General features: G+C 43.1%; 1 long non-coding RNA gene across 2 annotated transcripts; it reads left to right on the forward strand.

Moving 5' to 3' along the window:
• Nucleotides 1–2,726, forward strand: LOC116194856. Of its 2 annotated transcripts, XR_004154541.1 has the most exons (3): nucleotides 9–1,559; nucleotides 1,956–2,555; nucleotides 2,647–2,726. It is a non-coding gene; the product is annotated as an uncharacterized LOC116194856 (long non-coding RNA). The 2 variants fall into 2 exon arrangements; XR_004154540.1 differs by having other exon boundaries at nucleotides 1–2,555.
• The last annotated feature ends 4,815 nt before the right edge of the window (nucleotides 2,727–7,541 follow it).

Raw genomic sequence — 7,541 nt, forward strand, 5'->3', positions numbered from 1 at the left:
GGAGAAAGAGTCGCTAAGGGATTATTATGATAGGTTGTTTAAGACGGCGACTGAAATAGATGATTTGTCGGAGCGTGAAAGGATGGTGGCATTTCAGAGATGATTGAAAGACAAAGATCTGATAAAGAGCCTCCTAGTAACACCTCCAACGAGCTTTGATGACATGATGACCCGAGCACGGCACGGCATTTCATGACCGTTGAGGAGTCGCTGCGGGGAAGACAAAAGGACAAATATAAAGGGAAGGCTATAGCTAGATCGGATGGATGCCAACACTGGTCAAAGGCGTTCAATATTGAAGACCTTACGCCGTTGAATGTTTCAAGAGCAACAGTCTTGCCGAAGATTGAACGATTGAACCTGGTAAGTTTGCTAGAAAACCCAACTAGACGTGTGCTTGGCAAAGATAAAAACAAATATTACAGGTTCCATCAAGCCATGGACTATTATACGGAGGATTGTGTAGACTTAAAAGAGACGTTTTAAAGGTTCATTAGGGCAAGCTGCTTGCAGAAATTTGTATTCACCGGTTGGCGAAGTAGGCGCCATGATCCTCAGAGGGCTAATCCCCCAAAACGTCGCAAAGATTCGCAGAGCCGCACTCTGCCAGGATGGGTCTCTCAGGATCGGATGGCTCCAAATCATCCTGGTCAAAAGAGGCGTGATGTAGGCGGTGATCACTAGGAAGATCACATGCGATGGGATTTCAACGGAGAACGAGGAGATTTTAGGTGCGGAGTTATTCATATGATCTTTGGAGGTCTCGCTTGCGGCAGAGAATCCTTGAATGGCAGGAAGAGGTATGCAAGGCAAGTCATGAGGGTGAAGACGATGAGGAAAAGGCCCCGAGATGAAGACCCGAGCAAGTGTATAAGTTTCTCGGAGGCTGATGCCGCCTATGTAACATATCCGCATGCCGACGCCTTAATTGTCACTGCTACGGTCTGAGCTTTCGACTTGAAGAGAATTCTGGTGGACAGTGACGGTACAGCTGACATCCTCTTCTTGGAAACATTGAAGCAGACGCAGTTAATAGAGGGGGACTCGAAGCCGGTAAGAACCCCACTGGTAAGTTTTACTGGGGATATGGTAGAGTCATTGGGAAGAATCGACTTGCCAGTGTGGTTTGGTGAAGCTAGCAAATTGGCAAGTGTGATGGTCGATTTCCTTGCCATTAATCTCAATGGCACCTATAATGCCTAGTAGGAAGGCCGACATTGAATAATCTGAAGGACATCCCCTCGACTTACCATCAGAAGATGAAATCCCTATGCCTGACGGAATAGCCAAGGTATGTGGAGATCAGGTCGCCGCGATAAAATGCTATTAACTATCGATGAGAGCTTCCACCAAGGCCAAGCATGTGCTAGCAATAGAGAGTGGCCTATAAGGAGACACCCCTCGCTTGGAACCGGCGGCAGAGACAGAGGAGGTGATGATTGAGGAACGCAGGGTTGTGCGAATTGGGGTTTTCCTGGCAGATCTTGATAAACAAGCACTTCGCGACTTGCTGGTGGATGACAAAGATCTTTTTGCATGGAGCTCAGCACATATGCTAGGTATCGATCCATCCATTATAACTCATAAGTTAAATATTGATCCTGATTCAAAGCCTATAGTTCAAAAGCGTATAGTGATTTGGGCAAAGAAAGAAAAGAGGCTGTTAAGGAAGAAGTAGTTAAGTTGAAGAAAGCTGGTTTTGTTAAATAAGTAAGATTTCATACGTGAGTAGCCAATATGGTATTAGTTAAAAAATTTAACGGAAAATGGAGAATGTGTGTCGACTACACAGACTTGAATAAAGCTTGTCCGAAAGATACCTACCCATCCCAGGATCGACCAACTTGTAGATTCGACTGCTGGGAATGAATTATTGAGTTTTATGGATGCCTACTCTGGCTACAACCAGATTCGCATGCACAAAAGCGAATAAGTTCATACTGCCTTCTACGCAGGAGTATCGCTACAAAGTAATGTCGTTTGGCCTTAAAAATGGTGAAGTCACATGCCAGCGACTTGTTAACAAAGTGTTCGACAAACAGCTTGGCAAGAACATGGAAGCTTATGTCGATGACATGATAGTTAAATCTACTAACAAAGTTGAACATGTAGCAGATTTACACGAGGCATTTCAGCTCTTACGATGATATTAGATTCGACTCAACCCCCCAAAGTGTGCTTTTGGTGTCAACTCGGGAAAGTTCTTGGGCTTTTTGGTGACGGAAGGAGGCATCGACATAAATCCATAAAAAATAAGAGTCATCGACGAAATGTCCTCGCCTTGCATAACGCAAGAAGTTCAGTGGTTGACTGGAAGGCTCGCAGTTTTGAGCAAGTTCATCGCCAAATCAGATGACTGCTGCCCATCGTTCTTCAAAGTGTTACATAAAGCGAAGGATTTCTTGTAGACACCAGAGTGCGGGACGCGTTTCAAGAGCTAAAGGACTACTTGCGACGAGTTTCTACTCTGGAAAAGTCGGAAGCAGGGGAAGTGTTGGCTATCTACTTGGCGGAAAGTGAGAATGCGATGAGTTCTCTATTGATGCAAGAAGAAGGTGGGGAGTATCTACCTATGTATTTTGTGAGTATAGTGTTGAATCCCTCAAAAGCTAACTACCCAAATTAAGTGACTTGCCTTTGCTTTAGTCGTTGCAGTGAGGAAGCTACGCCCTTATTTTCAGAGCCATCAAATTTTGGTCCAAACTGATCAACCACTAGGTCTGATTTTGAGGAAAAAAGTGGGCTCCAGCAGAAGCATACAGTGGCGCATTGAGCTGATGGAGTTCAGTATTGATTACGCAGCTCGAACAACAATTAAAGGGCAAGCTCTCGCCGACTTTATAATGGAAATGACAGGGCGACCCGACACTCCTTAGCCTCAACAATCTATGGAAGGGGCATGGACGTTGATGACGGATGGGTCTTCCATAGGAAGCGACACGAGCTGGATTCGTTCTCATCCCTCCTGAAGAAAGCTGTAAGCCCTTAAAGTATTCCCTAGTCTTGACTTTCTCAGCGACCAACAATGAGACAGAGTATGAGGCTTTGCTGACAGGTTTAATTGTAGCAAAAAGAGCTGGGATACGACGTCTGAAAGTGAAGTCAGACTCCCAGCTGGTCATCAATCAGATTAGGGGAGAGTACAAGGCGAAGGATACCAAAATGAGGGTGTATGTTGCGAGGGCAAAAGAATTGCTTGCAGGTTTCGAAGGCATATAGTTGGAGTTAATGAGCCAAGAAGACAATCAGTTGGCAGATTCCCTTAGTAAGTTGGCTTCACGAAAGCTAGATATCAATTTTCTTGAGGAGCATCGAGTCGGCCTTGTGTACACGGCACTTGAGGTGTTACAGGTGAATAATGCCTAAAGTTGGATGACCCCCTTGTAGAATACCTTCGGGATGATCACTCCCTCAAGACCCTATCGAAGCTAAGAGGATCATAGCAAGATCTATACGCTACTGTATGTATGAAGGGCAGTTGTATAGGAAGAGTTTCGAAGAGCTATTGCTGCGGTGTCTGGATTCAGAAGTGGGTTCCTATGTTATGCGAGAGCTTCATGAAGGAATCGCAAGAGCCCCTGAAGGGGCACGGGCAATGGTGAAGAATGCCCTGAGACAAGGTTACTATCGGCCCTCTATGCTCCAAGATGCTGTGAAGTAAGTGCACAAGTGCTAAGCCTCGACACTTTTCAAGGACTACTCATGCTCCTCCAGCTAAACAGGTTACTATTCTACCTGTCTGGCCGTTTGCCCAATGGGGAATGGATATCCTAGGACCTTTCCCACGGCAACAGGTCAACGAAAGTATGTGATAGCAGCGATCGATCACTAGAGGCCGAGGCTGTCTTTGCGATTACGGATAGGATGGTCAAGAAGTTATTGTGGAAGCACATTATTTGTCGATTTGGAATCCCTCGCATACTTGTGTTTAACAATGGCACTCAATTCACAAGTAAGTTCATCCGATCCTTCTGTGAAGAGTTAAAGATTGAACAACACTTCTCTTCAGTAGCGCATCCGCAATCAAATGGGCAGATTGAGATCACCAATAGGACCATTCTACATGGTTTGCGCGCTAGGCTGGACAGTGCGATCGGAAGTTAGGCTGATGAACTTGACAATGTGCTATGGTCTTATCGTAAAACGCCCCGCAACTCTACAGGAGAAAGCCCCTACAGTCTAGTTTGCGATACTGAAGTAGTGCTACTAGCTGAAGTTGGGCTCAAAACGCTTCGCAGTAGTCAATAGGACGCCCCTCTTAATGAAGACAATCTGATGGTCGAGCTGGAACTGGCCGAGGAAAAGAGGCTTCTCGCAAAGAAAAGGATGGCTCGCACAAAGCTTGCCCCTGCAAGGATATTTAACTGGAAGGTCAAAGCCAAACAGTTTTACATTGGGGAACTGGTAATGAGGAAGAACGTCTTCATAGGGCAAGATCGACTCAGTTAGCTCAGTACCAAGTGGGAAGGTCCGTACAAAGTGATTGGGATTCCTCATCCCAATGCATATGTGTTGGAGGATATGGAAAGCAAGCAACTCCCTCGTACTTTCAACGCAGAACATCTGAAGAAGTTCTATGCTTGAATTCCTACTCTGATAGCGAGCCTACTTGAAGTTATTAGCTATTTCTACTCGTTGGTGTCTATTTGTTTGATGTTGGTTGGCTTCTACTTTGACAGACAGTTGTTTTCTACTTTTATGTAGATAGTGTGGTATGTCGACGTAGCTAGTCTACAACGCTAGAGAGCTCGCATGTCATGTCATTTTCTACTTTGCTGAATTGTGTACGTGGTTATGGCTCGTTGGTTAATATGGTGGACCTTTTCTACTCTTGGTTATATTGTAATCCTACTAGACACAATTGGAGAAATGTGTCATTCTATCTACACCAGGGATGAGTTCACCCGATCGAAGACACGTCTAAACATCATCCTAAATATATAAGACTACAGGTGAGAGATTTCAACAAGACGAGTCTCATGATTTGATGGATATAAAAGTTTTAGTTTCCGACTAGAGGTGAACGCACCACCTGGGCCTAACCCATGCAGAAGGTAGGCATTAAGTTCAACAGAAGATCAACAAATTCAGATAAAATCAAAAAGAAGTTTCAAGGTCAACATAGCATCGACAAATGTTTAGGTAGTGTTTCGTTTCATAATATTATTTTAAAATTACAATTCTAATTTAACTCTACCCACTACAAAACAAAATAACACATCAAAAGTCAATAAAGGTGGATCCCACACATAAACATTGGCTTGTTTGGATTGCAAGTTAAAATTTGTTAATTTTAACTTTAACTTTAACTCAACACACTACACAACAAAAACACATATTTTTCAGGTCAAAAATTTTAACTTTTAACTTTAACTCAACACACTACACAACAAAAATACACATTTCCCAAGTCAAATTTATAATCCCATCTCATTTGTCATTTTATACAATCAAAATCAAAGTTAAAGTTTTGTAACTTTAACCCTGAATCCAAACGGCCCATTATATTACTCCATTATAATACAACTCCATTACAATTAATTCTCAACTCCACCCGTTCATGTCCATACTAATAGGCTCCTCCTCTTTCAACGTACCATATTTGATTTGCAATACGGTCACGTACTGCATCCATCTCTCTACTGCTCATGTCAATATCATTTCGGATTCCATTTTGTTGAGGCGGACTACGAAATTCATCATAATATTGCCACGCATCCATACTCCTCAAATAATCTATCGCGATAACTATTGATCCAAATGAAATTGTGCAACATAAAGCAAGCAAGCGCAATTTGTCCTTGACGACGCGGTCTGAAGTTTGACATTTCTCGCAATATTCCAAATCTGTTCTTGACGACACCGAAGCACCGTTCTATTACGTTACGAACTAATGCGTGTCGCTGATTAAACAACTCTTCCATCATCGTTGGAGGATTGTCATTATTGAAGTCACTGCAGTGATACCGTTGTCTTTTGTAAGGGGCCAAATAACCGGGAATATTTGGAAAGCCCGCATCAACTACATAATATTGTTCTGCGTGCAGACATGTACAAATAATATATATATCTGTAGTTCCATATGTTTATCGAAATACATAAGAGCTTGACAAGAGAACATGGTATATGGAAAATAACAACTTACCGCCTTGTGGTGCAGGGAATGTCGATAACGTTGCGGCATCAGAAAGAATTCTAGAGTCGTGTGCCGAACCCTCCCATTCGATCATGACATAAGTGAAGATCATTTGATGGGAATAAACAGCAAGAACATTTTGCGTTATGTCACCGTTTCGATCGCGATACACACCTCTCACTGAAGTTGGCATAATAGCGTTAACATGAGTCCCATCAATTGCTCCGATGCAATGTTGCAGTAATAATAAAAATCAATACGAATTAGAGTACATGTAATAAAAGAATAGAAGTTCATTTCGACAGTTGTACGATAATTACCCTAAAGAATGGGTACCATTGTCAGCACCCGCGAATTTCAAGCTGCTCTTCAACGTTCCTCGGTCTTATGTACGTTGGCACTAACGAATGAAGTCCTTGAAGTATTAAATTGAATGCCCGTGAGACTGTCTCCTTAGAATGGTGAAAGCGTTCGGCAACAACGGCATATCGAGTACTATGTGCAACTACCAATAAGAACATTCCAAGCATCTCCTCGACAGTCATACCTTTCCTTGTATTTCGAATACCACAGTTTGCTCTTAACGTGTCGTACAAATTATGAAATACGTGAGGGTCCATCCTGAAATTCTCGTAACATTTTGTGTCATTTGAAAGCACTTCGTTAATGTACTCACTGCCTCGTAGTGCCGAAGTTCTACATGGACGTGCACAGGGGATTTGTTGTTCAGACATTGCATCGTGGATCGCTAAAAGGACGGGCAAATCATCTACGTTGCTGTCCTCATCGTCGCTAGATGAATTATCATATCGCAGTGAGTTCACATGCCTTGGCATCCTCCTCTTCCGTTGAAGTTGACGAGCTGTATCGACAAACATTAACATGATAGATTATCAACAAATAGCACGAAATGACGAACGGAATTACGTTTCAAACACATATAAAATGCATTAGCAAAGTCAATTAGGTTCAAACATAACAAATACAAAACAAGGGTTTGGTTAATGTCATAACAGAAAAATCGAAAGTAACAAACACATATGAGGAGAAACGTTCGGCCGTTCAAGGATGAACAAGGCTGTGCAGCCATTCGCGCCTAGCTTCATCGTACATGCAAACGAACGCTTGTCGCCACCGGTCATCCTCCGTAATACGTGCTGTACCGACGAGATACTCGCGTACAAAAATTGTTCCCTTCATTTGATTGAGGACAACCATGGCTTCTGCGATGTTGTTATGTGCTGGTTTCTCGGGGCTTGTCACTGACTTGCTCTTCTTTGACTCCGGAGGGGTAGAGTTTTTCAATTTGTCCTTATTGACCTTACTTTCCTTGTACAAGTCGATCAACTCCTGCAACTGCGACTTGTTGTTCGAACCTCTCTTTCTCACTCGCCACCTTGACCCT

This window comes from Punica granatum, chromosome 2 (assembly GCF_007655135.1).
Source record: "Punica granatum isolate Tunisia-2019 chromosome 2, ASM765513v2, whole genome shotgun sequence".
NCBI lineage: Eukaryota > Viridiplantae > Streptophyta > Magnoliopsida > Myrtales > Lythraceae > Punica > Punica granatum.